Source organism: Notolepis coatsorum, assembly GCF_963971535.1.
Source record: "Notolepis coatsorum genome assembly, chromosome: 5".
NCBI classification, from domain to species: domain Eukaryota; kingdom Metazoa; phylum Chordata; class Actinopteri; order Aulopiformes; family Paralepididae; genus Notolepis; species Notolepis coatsorum.
In genome coordinates, this window is record NC_140169.1 from 7,691,652 (window position 1) to 7,707,263 (window position 15,612).

General features: G+C 43.5%; 1 protein-coding gene across 2 annotated transcripts in view; it reads left to right on the forward strand.

Annotated features, from left to right (window-relative positions):
- Window positions 1-15,612, forward strand: part of tbc1d8 (TBC1 domain family member 8) — a 188,990-nt gene that overhangs the window by 70,377 nt on the left and 103,001 nt on the right. The gene's annotated exons all lie outside the window — the stretch shown is intronic.

Below are 15,612 nucleotides of genomic sequence, written 5' to 3' on the forward strand. Positions count from 1 at the left end.
CCGGGAGCTCCGTGCGGAGAGAGGGGGTGTCGCCATGGCAATCAATTTATCCATCATCTGCGCCTGCAGCCGGTCGCGCTCTGCCTCGCGCTGGGCATGGGCGGCGTTGCGCACTGCTTCGCGCTGGGCATTGGCGGCGTCGCGCTGTGCATTGGCGGCGGCGTGCTGTGCCTCGGCGCGGCTTCTTTCAATGTTCTCTTCCGTCTGAAGGCGTCTGGTCTCCAGTCTTATGCGGTCGTCTTCACTCCTTTGTTGCGCCTGGAAGCGCTCTCGCTCGGTTGCAGAATGTTCGCGTTCACTGAGGGCTTGCGCTTGGAGTTGCGCGTGAAGGCGCTCTCGTTGGTCTGCAGCTTGTTCGCGCTCGCTCGTCTGTTGCGCTTGAAGTCGATCGCGTTCGGTGGAGGCTGCCAGGGTGGCGATGAATGCCTGCGCCAGCATCTTGTCCGCTTCGCTGGGGGAAGACACCGACGGAGGTGATCGGCTTCTGGCAGTGGTCGTTGGAGATCTGTTCTCTGGGCGTGCCTCGAGGTCCGTCTCCTGGGCGCGCTTCTCTTCTGGTAGTGGGTCGGGTTCCGTCCCTGGAGCGATTTCTTTATCCTGGAGCTCTCCGGGGGCTGTCCCGTTGGCGTTGTCGGGGGGTAAAGTCATGTCATGTCCCTCCTGTTCCCCCCTGTGAGCTTGGTCAGTTACGTTAGAACCCACTGGGGTCTCTACTGGCAGGGTCGTCTGGTCGGTAGGGTTTGACATGCTTTGACTATCCGCTTTATTTATTTTATCCGTATTTAACTTCTTTATAAAGCTAGGTAGTAGTGACTTCCGGTTTAGCTTTAGAATGGAGTAGGTCGCATGTGACACAGCTGCTCACCCGTTATTTTTTTTTCGTTTTTAAAACATATTTATATACCATTAATGCGTTTAAAACTTGACGCATATATCAACTGAGACTATCAACTAACTATATTGACCAAAAGAATCGAGATGCCACCAAAGAAAGACCCAAAGAAAGACCCAAAACCAGTCGAAGAGGTCCCGCCGCGGGACCCAGGATACGTACAGCGGACAGCAGAAAATATTGACTTGACAGAGGCCGCTTCAAGTTCAACCCCATCAAAGACCTCCGCAGATACCGAACATATCATCCGGAAAATGGAGGAAATGGGGAAGACAATGGAGAAGAGAATGGAGGAAATGATCCTCCAATCACAACTGAAAATAACTCAAAAAGTAGATGCTATTAAAGAATCTATTGAAGGCAAAATTGATGCGCTGAGAGCGGACGCCGACGCACAGAATAAACGCACCGAGGCTCTGGAGAAAGTAGTGGAAGCCCACAAAATCAATTTCACTCACATCTACAAGGAAGTAGAGGCTAACACAGTTAACCTAACTGCTGAGATGAAGGGGAACTACAATGAAATCAAGACGGAGCTCAGCGAAATAACGGTGGAGCTCACGCGAATCAATAAAGAACAGAAAGCCAAAATATTCGAGATGGAATATCAAAAACGCAGGCTGAATATTCGTATTGTCGGTCTGGACGAATCAGTGAGATGTGAAAACCCTGAAGAGTTTGCCACAGAATTACAGAAAATCTTGGGAACAGGAATCCTTCCTAAAATACCGGAGGTGGATGAGTGCTTCAGATTGGGTCCCCGCTCCATTGGCAATAACGCTAAGCCCAGAGTGATATTAGTTATACTGCGCCAAGTCAGAATAAAAGAAATGATTATGCGTGAAACTCGCAGGATGAAAGGCAATCTGAAACACATGGAGGTACCAATACACTGCTTTGAAGATTATTGTCGTGAGGTAGTGGAACTGCGTGCCAAGTTCAAGACGGTGATGTCTCAACTATACCTGGGGAAATACAGACCCCTACTAATATACCCTGCAATACTTCGCGTCGTCGACAAACAAGGAGCAAAGGTTCTCCTCAACTCGCCTGAAGAGGCAGCCAAATTCCTGTCTGAACAGGAGCAGAATAGTGTATAAATGGCCTTTTAAATCTCAGTTATGCAAGGTCACCATATAGTACAACCTTTAATAACCGAGGATTTGGGACAGAGAGACCTACGTGCTCAGAATTTTTGAATGCTTTCCCCGACGTGTATATTATTGCGGACATATTGGATTTAAGATTGGAACACTCCAGAACATACTGGAACATTCAGACAATGTAAAAATGACATATTGGAATAATCTAGAACATCGAAGCATTCTTTGATATATGGAGCATTCTGGAATATCAGCAATACGTGGTCATTCATTCTACCAGAAGCCCCTCGGGGGAATAATCAACAGCTATCTAGATGCAGAACCACAGAGCCATCATAGCCGGCCGGCTGAAAGATCACTCTACACAACGATCATCGCCCACCCCGGTCGGGGGAAATGCTGCATATACGTATTTAAAAATAGTTTTTTATTAATGGGAAATAATTTCACTACTTCTCCAATTAATACTTTAGATGTTTAAGCATAGCAATGCTCTTTTAAGATCTAAGTTAATGTTCTCTTCCTTTTACTTGTTTTTTTTTTATTTTTTTTATTTCTTTTTTTTTTCATCCGCTCTCTCTGATTTATTGAGGCTCTCTCTTCAGTTCAATACCTTCATATTATTCATGGGTTACTATAAATTACTATAAATTACAAGTTCATATAAAATGTAAGTGATTAAGGCATGACAATTGAAGCTTATTTTTGGTCTTTATTTTTAGTTTATCTCATTTAAATTTTTATTCATTTATTTTTTACGGGTAAGTGGCCAAGCCACAGTCGACATTCTACTTATTGTAGAATTTAGAGTGTTAGATCCTATGGTATACATAGGAATGTTAAGGATAATTGGATCATTCTGGGATATCCGGTGGTGCAAGGGAGAGAGTCATACGCAAAGGTTGTGTTCATGGAACACAATCCTGTACGACTCTCGGTGGGAGGGAAGGGTAGGGGATTTTTATTTGTATATATGTATGTTTTTAAGCTCGGCTCTCAACGGGACCTCACTAGTGGGATGTATATCTATTATTGCCTCGCACTCTAGAAGCATTACCAAAAATTACAATGCAACATGTATAGACTATGGCTAGTTTGAATATAATGATATGGAACACCGGGGGAATAAATAACCAACTCAAACGCAAAAGCGTGCTCACACTGATGAAAAAAGAACATGTGGACATTGCTCTGCTAAGTGAAACACACATTCTAGGGAAAGACATAGGTAAATTAGCGGACAACATATACCATAATATCAGTCACTCCTCTATTGGTACGAGAACTCGGGGTGTAGCAATAGTCGTTAAACGTAAGTTGAATATTGTACTAAAGGGAGTATGGTCTGATGTAGAAGGTCGGATAACTATAGCTAAGATTGAACATAAAAACAGGAAAATAGCGTTGATAGCGGTATACGCCCCAAATTTGTACGAAGAAGATTTCTTCACTACACTAACCAATGCAATGTTAGACATTCCCGATTACTCATTTATAATAGGAGCGGATTTTAATGCCATCTGGAACCCAAGGATAGACAAATCTTACCTCGCCTTTTCCAGCGAACAAAAGAATTCATCGAAGGCATTAAAGGATTGGTCAAAGATTACAGGTGTAAAGGACTTATGGCGGTTACTTAATCCCACGACCCGAAAGTACTCTTGTCGATCTGCGAGACATAAGACACTATCCAGAATAGATTATGTCTTTGCATCACAGAGACTATTTGATAATTATGAAGTGGAAATTATACCCAACGCACTATCAGATCACTGTTATTTACTCCTTAAAGGTACATTTGGTATACTATCCTCCCGAGCCCCAAGATGGCGATTTAACTCGTTGCTGCTTAACAACAAGGAATTCATTACACAACTCAAAGAAGCTCTTATAGTATTCCAACGGGAGAATGCAAACTCGGTGCAAGACCCCAGAATAATATGGATGTCGGTAAAGGGAATGATCAAAGACTTCACGGATAGCTTTTCCTCCAAAATGCGCAAGAATCAAAGCACAAAACTGGATGAGCTGGAAACGCTTTACTCAACGTTATTTAATTCTCTGAAATACAACAACTCAACTCGACTAGAAAATCAAGTTAACGTACTAAAAATAGAGATCAATGACATATACAGACAACAATCGGAAATACAAATATGCAGTACAAGACAACAGCAGTACTCCCACGGTTCCAAACCCAGCCACCTATTAGCCATGCGATTAAGAATTAATGCAACATTTGCAGATATAACTACCATTAGAGCACAACAAGTACTTGTAACAGATCCTGTAAAAATAAACGATACATTCAAAGTATTCTACTCCGATTTATATAAATCAGAAATGACCTTCGATCAAAACAAAATGGACACATTTCTTAATCAAATTATTCTCCCTAAACTTTCAGAGGATGACGCTAAACAGTTAGAAATACCGATCACACTAGAGGAACTCAAGAAGGCCATAACCGCAATGAAAAGTGGTAAGGCTCCAGGAAGAGACGGTTTCCCATCAGAAATGTACCTTTCTTGTTGGGACATAATTGGCCCCTTATTACTAAATATGATCTTATACTCAGTCAAGGAGGGGAACTTCCATAAAACTGACAATATTGCACTCATAACAGTCCTCCTTAAAAAAGACAAAGACCCCAACGAGTGCGGTAGTTATAGACCTGTAAGCCTCCTCGGAACAGATATCAAACTGTACTCTAAGGTATTAGCCATCAGATTACAAAAGCATATGACGTCTTTAGTTCACCCGGACCAAACTGGCTTCATAGGAGGCCGCCTGATCACTGAGAACATAAGACGTATACTGCACGTACTTGATGCCGACAAGGAGGACACCATACCTAAGGCGATGCTGTCCCTGGATGCTATGAAGGCCTTTGACAGGCTGGAATGGTCGTATCTGTGGGCAGTGCTAGAAAGGATGGGGTTAGGAAAAGGATTCATCGATATGATTAAAGTATTATACAAAGACCCATCGGCCATGATTACAACAGGCACAATCATCTCTGAAATATTTCCGGTATCACGCTCTGCCAGACAGGGTTGTCCTCTTAGTCCCGGACTGTTCAATCTATCATTAGAGCCTTTAGCACAATATATAAGACAATCCCAATCCATAGAACCTATCGTAATCAAGGGCACACAACAAAAAATGTGTTTATATGCGGACGATGTAATATTGTTCATGAAAAACCCCAACACCACATTGCCTCATCTGCTCAAGTTGATTGAGGACTTTGGTGATTTATCGGGATTTAAGATAAATTGGCCGAAGTCGGCTTTCCTTCCACTTAACACCCCTGCAAAAAAAGATACAACCCTCCCAGGACAGATACCGATGGTAAAACATTTCAGATGCTTGGGAGTGGAAATATTCCCTACCATAAGACAAACGGTGAAGCACAACTACACAAAAATCCAAAACAAAATCAAAGACGACCTTGATAGATGGGCAAAACTTAAGAACACAGTACAAGCACGGATATCAATAGTTAAGATGGATGTACTACCTAAAATCAACTTCTTCTGTTCAATGCTACCGTTACCCCCTCCAGAGGGTTACTGGAAAAGATTACACTCCTCCACATACAAATTTATTTGGAATAACAAACCACCACGTATAAAAAGATCCACCGCACAGAGAAATAAAGCAGATGGTGGCATGGCATTTCCAGATTTTTTCCTATATTTTAAGGCGTACTCATTAAGTCCATTGACAACATGGTTTGACTCCCAAGCATTAGCATCTTGGAGAAAAATAGAAGAAAACATAGTAGCCCCACATAGACTGAAGGACATAGCATACACTAAACTACCAATCAAGCACTGTGAACGAAAATTTGGCCCCATAATTACTCATGCGATCCGGATATGGCGTGAATCACAAAAAAAAAATCCTAACCCACAAGAATGGCACAATCATACTCCCTTATTCAATAACAATGCTCTCTTAATTGGAAAACGACCTATAAGATTCCCTATATGGGAAGAGCAAGGCATACACTCATTAGGGGATGTTTTTAACAAACAGGGTTTTTGTAGTGATAAAGAAATACGCAAAAAATGTAATCTCACCAAGTCCACATGGCTTTTTCACAAACAGTTAGAGCTATGTTTGAAGTCTCACGGTGTTCCATTAGACAGACCAATTGAACACCACAGATACCACAAATTCTTCTACTCAAGAGAGACATCGAGAGGTTTTGTTTCAGAATTTTATCATCAATTACTAACGTCCTCGTATGAAACCCTCCAACTTGACTCTGTCTGGAGGAGGGATATACCAGACCTGGAAAATGACTGATTGGCAAGGAGCCTGGGCAAATGTCCGACTTACATCAAGGAACCCGGATCATCAACAAATCAATCTTAACTATATTCACAGGACATACTTGACTCCTATAAGACTGTGCCGAATGGGGCTCAAACAAGATTCCAAATGCACCCAATGTACAAATGGGGACGAAGGGACATTTATGCACATGTATTGGGACTGCTCACCAGTTAAGGCATTCTGGAAAGATGTGACCCAACAAATATCAAAACTCGTATCTTGGAATATACCTGTACACCCCTCGGTATTGCTGTTGAATGATGTTTTTGAGTTTGCAGTGAATCCACAGCTAAAGAGATTGGTTTTATCGGGTATCACAGTAGCCAAAAAGCTGATCGCATCACGCTGGTTTCAACCGGAAAAAATGTGCCGTAAAGTTTGGTTTCTTACATATCTCTATGTAATTTACCATGAAATATCTACAGCAAGAATTCTGGGTCTCAATGAATCCAAAATGTCAATGTGGTTAGAAGTGGTGGAGAGAATAAAAGCTAGCTTATAATGGTAGTGTCTGGTTAGGTGCGAGGGATAGTGGAGGTACTTCTCAAGGTGGGGTCCGGGAGGGGGGGGTTCGAGCTGAGCATATGTATGTAGGGTTTTTTTTTTTAGATAACAGGTATTATGGGTATATCTTATATAAAACAACTAACCAAAAGGTGATCTCATTGGATGTGCCCTGACAATTAATGCTTGTATATCTTATCGTGTGTTGTCATGTTTGTTTATATGTTTGTTTAAAAAAGAATAAAAAAATAAAATACAAAAAAAAAGCTAGGTAGTAGACTGGCAGCGTAGTCCTCTAGGTAAGAAGGTGGCTGCCGTCTGCGCGTCGGGCGTTCTAGCTTAGGAGAGCCGTTTGTGGAGTGTTCACCGCTGGCCATGTCAATATTAATATTATATTAATATTACGCTAATTACCCTCCGGCTCGAAGGACCAATTGTAACTGAGGGGTACAATTCCCTGACTGTATTGAATAAGTATGGTATCATTAAACCACTACTGCGTTATGTACATTACTACTGGCCATACAGTACACAGGTATATGTGATGAACACTCCCACAATAACACGGCTTCACAAGAAATACTGTTTAGAAGAATATTTATTAGCAGCACGAAGATTATCTTACATTACTTATCAAGATTGAGTGTTGCGCTTGTAAGGCGAAGAATGTGCATGAATAGGTCAAGAGCGTAAGTCCATGAGCATATTACGCAGGAGATAATTAATACCACCTGTATCATAAGAATTATATATGGTACACTAGTAGGTCAGCTGAAGATACTAAGGAGGTCCCTCCGGTTGTAAGCCAGCAGGGGAGAAAAATGTTCGAATGCAAAAGTCTGGATCAACGGGGAATCAATAAGCTCCAGCTACGGGAGGCGGTACATTACTCCCTTGATCGGCAGACGAAAGCAGCAGCTATAATCCAAGTATGCGCGACAGCATAGGTGAAAGCCAGCCAGCCTCTCCTAGAGACGGGCTCGAGTGATGCTCCTCACGGGTAAATCCCACACAGCAGCGGGGTAGAACGGTTCTCTGATCCAGCAGCCACGGAACTGTGGAATATATGTATGACGCCCCCTTCCTCCCCTCCCCTTCCCCCACTCCCCCCATTGTTCATCTGTTACTTAACTGCTCCCCCAACTGGGGAGGGGGATCTTTTTACCTGACTGACGGAGCTGGTCTGTTCTAGGTAAGATCTCCAGCCATACTCTCTATTGTTGTATTGAATTGAAATGATCTGGTTAATAAACCTTATTATCTGGACCCTCTGAGTGAGCAAGTCATTTGACTCTATTCCTATTTGAATACTATTATTATCCTACAGTACCAAAGCAATATAATAATCCAGCCGGAAAAGGCTCTGCATTCACCGGTGTAGATTCTCCGGTGCACGGTACTTCACATTAACTAGGTCGAACTTGACGTTATTACACTAAGCTCTGATACTTTTACTATCCTATTCGCACGCGGTTATAAGTGCTCTATTTAGACGCAAGGTTGCTCACTTCACTTGGTCGTTGACTCGTGATGAAGGCTTTTACTAGTAAGGAACGAACGATACGTTGAACGAACGTTTTAGGATAAGACAAGACTACTGCTGTATCCACCTGCGACGTATTTATACGTACAGTGAATAATCTAGTGCCAACCTTATTTCTGTCTCGTATTCCTGCGCAAACCTGGGCATGTTGAGACAAGCCTTGGCGGTGGCTTTGAACTCGGCATTGGGGGTATGGCCGTGGCGCCTAGGGGATCGCTTCCAATAGGAGAACGAATATTATGGTCTGTCCTGTACCAGGTAAAGGGATATTCCGTGTATATGTACAAAGAATATACAAGGGATATCAAACAATATACAAATATTATACATGGGATCTCAGGCAATAAATATATATATTCGGTTTAATCTGACCCTTTGTAACAGTATTTGTATTCTGAAACTCTCTCGATATCAGAACTGTTCAGAGTCGATATATGCAAGTCACTATAAACAATATTTTTGGCTTTGGAAAACAACATGAATTTAGTTTTACTGGCATTAAGCACCAATTTTAGACTAATAAGTGCATCTTGCAGGGCGTCAAAGGAGAGTTGTAAATATTTAGTGGCCAGTTGCACAGAATCAGCAGTACAATAGAGAACTGTGTCATCCGCGTAAAGGTGGCTTTGACAGCTGCTCAGAGATGAGACAATATTATTAATATAAATGGTAAATAAGACCGGGCCGAGGATTGATCCCTGTGGAACACCTTTTGTGATGGGTAGAAGCTCTGATTGGGCATTTCCCATTTTCACACACAGAAATCTTTCTGTTAAATAGTTTTGAAACAAACTCTGTAATGCCACAAAACGGGGGGAAAAAGAGCCTCACTTGGTATTACACTTTGTTTTCATTTAATTCAGTAATGAGTAATGCAGAGGAGTAAGGGATTCAGAGGAGTAACGCAGGGATTCAGAGGAGTAGAGGAGTGATTCAGTAAGTAATGGTGATTCAGAGAGTAACACAGTGATTCAGTGAGTAACAGTGATTCAGAGAGTAACACAGTGATACAGTGAGTAACAGTGATTCAGAGAGTAACACAGTGATACAGTGAGTAACAGTGATTCAGAGAGTAACACATTGATACAGTGAGTAACAGTGATTCAGAGAGTAACACATTGATACAGTGAGTAACAGTGATTCAGAGAGTAACACATTGATACAGTGAGTAACAGTGATTCAGAGAGTAACACATTGATTCAGTGAGTAACAGTGATTCAGAGAGTAACACATTGATTCAGTGAGTAACAGTGATTCAGTGAGGTTAGGTGTGGGGAGACTATTATCCTGACAGCGGTGTTGGTTATGCATGCAAGTTCTGAGGGAATACTCATAAATACTCCCCTTGTTCTTCGTGTGTGTGTGTGTGCAGGGGGTGTGCGAGCAGTGCGGTCGCACAGGGCCTCGCGGGAAGGGGGGCCTCGCACAAAAAAAAAAAAGAAAAAAAAAATTAAATTTTTTTTAAAAAATTTTGCGAGGCCCCCTTTCCCGCGAGGCCCTTTTTCATCACAGACCTAAAATCTAGTTTTGCTTATATGCTTATATATTTCACATTAGACACGTTCCTGGCTCTGAGGCTCTGCAGGCAGCAGAATTGGTTTCAATGAGGGGAGGGGTTACAGCCAGGTAGCGTCTGTTGAGTTCATTGTGTGTGTCTGTGTGCGTGCCGGGGGGGGGGGGGGGGGGGGGGGCGTGAACCGACTCATTGCCAGACGTGAGCGATTCGACTCACGCTCACGGCAATGAATCGGCTCTTATGAACGAGTCGCTCATGACCGACCCATCACTAGCGTCTGACTATTTCGCGCGTGCAGCATTGGAGGTTATGCCAGCGAGGTTTGAGGCTGTGAATAACAACACCAGCCTACAAACCACGGCAATGGGGGGGGGGGGGGGTCTGCTGATGGAGACTCAGTGTTCAGGGTAACAGAGCATGAGGTGAGACGGATCTTTAAAAAAGTGAATATCAGGAAGGCAGCAGGACCGGACGGCATCCCCGGCCGCGTCCTAAAAGTCTGTGCCGACCAACTGGCCCCGGTATTCACTGACATCTTCAACCTGTCCTTGGAACAGGCTGTCATCCCCACCTGTCTGAAGAAGTCCACCATCATCCCTGTACCCAAAAAATCTACGCCCGCTTGCCTCAACGACTACCGCCCTGTAGCCCTCACCTCCATAGCCATGAAGTGCTTTGAGAAGCTAGTGAAGGGCTACATCTGTTCCTCCCTCCCCATCAACCTGGACCCTCTGCAATTTGCATATCGCCCCAACAGGTCCACGGAGGACGCCATAGCCCATGTGCTGCACACAGCAGCATCACACCTGGACAAGAGGCAGGGGAACTATGTGAGAATGCTGTTCATCGACTACAGCTCAGCATTCAATACCATAGTCCCCTCCAAACTCATAGCCAAGCTCAGGGACCTGGACTTGAACTATGACCTCTGCCAGTGGGTCTTGGACTTCCTGACGGGCAGACCCCAGGTGGTAAGAGCCGGCAACTGCACCTCCTCATCCATCACGCTCAACATAGGGGCCCCCCAGGGCTGCGTTCTGAGCCCCCTCCTCTACTCCCTGTACACACATGACTGCGTAGCACAGCGGAACAACAACACCATCATCAAATTTGCTGATGACACAGTAGTGGTGGGCCTGATCTCTGCCAACGACGAAAGGGCCTACCTGGAAGAGGTAGAGAACATGTCACAGTGGTGTCAGGAGAACTGCCTCTCCCTGAACGTCAGCAAAACAAAAGAGATGATTGTGGACTTCAGGAGGTCGGGGGTCAAGGACTACAGCCCCCTCAGCATCGACGGGGCACCGGTTGAGAGAGTGAACAGTTTCAAGTACCTCGGAGCCCACATATCCGAGGACTTGACATGGACCACACACATTGACAGTGTTGTGAAGAAGGCACGACAACGCCTCTACTTCCTCAGGCGCCTGAGGAAGTTCCAAGTGAGTCAGAAGATCCTTAGGAACTTCTACTCATGTACAATAGAGAGCATCCTGACCGGCAACATCACCTCCTGGTTTGGGAATAGCACTGCACAAGACCGTAGCAGACTACAAAGAGTGACACGTTCAGCCGAACGCACAATTGGAGGGGGGCTTCCCACCCTCCAGAACATTTACAACAAGCGGTGCAAGGGGAAGGCTAAGAGAATTATTAAGGACTCGAGCCACCCGAACAACTGCCTCTTTGAACTGCTGCGGTCAGGCAAGCGATACCGGAGTCTTAAGGCGAGCACAGAAAGACTCAGAAGAAGCTTCTATCCCCAGGCCATCAGGCTGCTAAACGAACAATAAACACTATGCAACAACCATCAAATGCACACAGCACACACACCCACACGCACACACTCACTCAAACAAACAACACACTGCAGCACCCACTCTCCACACTTTAGATCACACAAACACACTTTACACTTTATATTTATTGATAAAGGATTTGCACTACAACTCGTACACCTACTGTGAATTGTACCTAAATTGCACCTCGTCCCATTTCTGCCTTGCACTATATAGTATTGTATATTAGTACACTGCACAGTATTGTATATTGTATGGTAACTCAGTTACGTATATATTCTGCATCGAACATTGTACATATGTCTAAACTGAACACTGTGACCTCATTTTTTTTACTTCTAATTTTACTATGTTATTTTATTTCATACTTATCTTGTCTTGCACAGTCTCTGGAGCGTAACAGTAAGAAGCATTTTGTATAAAAGTATTCTGTACTTCTGTATGACAACTATTAAAGAAACTTGAAACTTGAAACTAGCCAAGATGAAGAGGACATCGTTCGGCAGATGGACTGAAGATGAAAGTTGTTGCATGTTAGACAGTTCAGTCAGGCTAGCCATCCCGGCTAAAGACAGGGACAGCTAGTTAGCTTTAGCTACGTTATAATATTAAGTGTGGTTCAGTCGGGATATAGCCATGATGATGTCGGCTAGTAGCTAGCTTAGCTAAAGGCTAACCAGCGTTAGCTAACCTAGAGACAGCGCGTGCAGCCAAGATGAAGAGGATGGTCGTTCGGCAGATGAACTTCGTCAACTCCACGCGGTTGTCTCCATCCTCTTGGACGTTTGGTGAGTTTTTAATGCACTCTATTCTATTCCCGCCGTGGATATCTCTCTCTCTCTCTCTCTCTGGAGCCAAACTGGCCGACTAGCTGTTGTAGTACTAGTAGCTAACGGTGTGTGGCCTGGTGTCAGCACCTGTATTGCTTTTCTCACGTTGTACAGTTTTTCAGTGGTAGCCGCATAGCTTGCTTCTGCGTTAGCTAATGGTTAGCGATAGCCGGGTTGAGCTAACTGTTAGCCAGTTAGCTGTTTAGCTACGACGTTAGCTGCCGGCTGTGCTCGGCTGGGAACGTTAGTTTGATGCTATCAGTTAGCCTAGAGTTAGCTGTTAGCTTGTGCTACGACCATTGACATTAGCCGTGAGAATAGCAGGGGGTTCTGGCACTCTGACTACGACATCATCTTTGACAGAAGATGTAGTCGGGCCTGCACCATGACAAGGCTCCGGCCATAGCTTCTTTTTGTCCCGCCAGCGAGAGGCCTTTCGTCAACGTGGAGATAGGGCTGGGCGATATAACGATAACGATAAATATCGCGATATATTTTAATAATCGATATCGAATATCGAAATAAAAAAAAAATCGAAAAATCGTTTTTTTTTTTTTTTTTTTTTTTTTTTTTTTTTACCTGCAACAGGGCAGTTTTAAAACCAGAGACAGTGGACAGACTTGTCTTTCTTGCCTGCAACCTAAAGTAATGGCTGTGCTTGTCCAAATGACAATACTGACCAAATTCAGATTTCTTTTTCTCTTGTCCATTTATTTTGTTTGCTTTCTAATTTAAAATACATTTTGAAACCGTCTGTACACAGTAGGCTATGTGTGCTAGCAGAACTAGACTCCAGTCACGAGTCACAGTGCACATGTGCGGTGGTTTGTCCACCAAAAAAGCGCCAAAAGATCGAAAATAAACTAGCAGAGCCAGAACTGTTCAACTCCTCTGGAGCCACAGCCAGCAGAGAAGCCGGTTTACTTTAGCTTTTAAACCAGCTGCAGCCTGAGAACTGGAGTGTGAGGGGATGTAACACTAAAGATGGCGGCAATGACAAAGAATTGCTGCAAAATAAACATACATCTGTTGTTAAAAAAAAATATATATATATAGTTTTTTTTTTTTTTTTTTATTATTTTTTTTATACTTATAACAATTCGATAATTATCGATATCAAGAAATAAAATAAAATTATCATATCGTTATCGCGATATGATTTTTTTCCATATCGCCCAGCCCTACGTGGAGACCTGTGTTGCGGCCTTTCGCCCTGCGTTCCTTGGTGCAGGTAAGATGAATGAAAATGTCATGACATTACCCCACTCTTCCTTCCTTCCCCTCCCGAATGTTTTGTTAATAACGATGTTTTTTTCCAGGCAAAACATATGTTACTTCACAACATTTGGAGATACGACATGTGCTGTGTGTGAATTGTCTTGGTCGTTTGTGTAGCTTGGGTAGCGTTGGGCCGTTGGCCAAAGCTGTGTGTGGCCTGGTGTCAGTACCTGGCTAGCCTATTTAGCTGATGTCGGCCATTGGCTCCTTGCTGCTTTGTTTTCTCTGGTATAGACCCTCTTCTCTTTGGATTTAAGTGTTGATCTTTGTCCTTTTGGATCTATGTATATTCATGTTGCCTTTGTGAAGTTATCTTTTCCTTCTGTTTTGTTCTTCCATTAAAAGTTGAATATTCTTTAGGGGCTCATCTTTGCTTATCTCTCTCATACATGCTCTCTCTCTAACACACACACACACGACAAACACACATGCTCTCTCTCTCTCTCTCTCTCTTTCTAACACACACAGTCTGCCTATGGCGGCCTTTCTCGATGGCTAGGCTGTGCTCGCTGAGTCTGTACCTAGTCAAGGATCTTCAGTCACAGTGCTCAGGTATTCTGCCACTGTGTACTCTCTGTTTAGGGCCAAATAGCATTTCAATTTCTTTCCAATGTCTCTCTCTCTCTCTCTCTCTCTCTCTCTCTCTCTCTGTACACTGTATATTGACTGTAGAACGGGAGCTCTCTCTCGCTCTCTCTCTTGCTATATGTTGACTGTATCATGCCCATCCTCGGGCAGTGCTATTATTTAAGAATATGTTGACTGTATAAAAAAAAAAAAAATTATATATATATATATATATATTTTTTTTTTTACCTTTTGGGGGGGGGGGGGGGGGGGGGGGGCTCGCGTTTAAATCTCGCACAGGGCCTCGCATTTCTCCCAGGCGGCCCTGTGTGTGTGTGTGTGTGTGTGTGTGTGAGTGACAGAATTAGCTGGCTCGGTTTTTATTATATATATATATTAGGGCTGTCAGTTTATCGCGTTAATTAGATTAGTTAATTACACAGCAAATTATCGCGTTATGAAAATGAACGCAATTTGAAAATGAACGCAAAATTAATTACATGTATTTACATTTTTTTTTGTATTCATTCCATAAGAACGTGGAATAAACATTTATAGACTTATTTTTTTTAAATGTTCCATTTGCATGTTCTTGGTATCTGATTATAGGGACATCTATGGATCTATTGTATTCCCAGTGTCAGAAATACTGTGTCTGATGGGCGGTTAGGTGGCGTAGCGGAGATTGCATTCGTCACCAACCCCGGAGCTTGGCTGGCCGTTCACACTAATACAATTGGCTGTATTAGAGGGTGGGAGAAGCTGGCGGGGTGGGTCCGGGTCGTTGTAAACAGCGACTCCTACAGTTCGGTCGGGGCGCCTGCTAAGCGCGGATATGACCTGAGTGGGATAGTGTGATCCTTCCACACGCTACGCCCTCTGAATGAGAATCCGCGCTGCCAGGTGAAAAGAAGCGGTGATTGGCTGGACGTGTGTCGGAGGAAGCACGTGATAGCCTCCACTCTCCCAGACTGACTGTGGGGGATAAGTGCGCAGCGACCAGGAAGGGGATTGGGAATTGGCATAACGACTAACATTGGGATGGGAGAAAATCAGAGGAAAAATGGAGGGGGGAAAAGATCAATAAAAAAAAAAAAAAAATAAATACTGTGTCTGTGTCTTTTATCTTTGACTGTGAATAACACCATGCTAAAATTGACCAGACCTGAAAAATCTAAGCAAATGAATAAAGGGAAGGTTTTGTAGATACAGTACTGAATTCTACCATCCGGA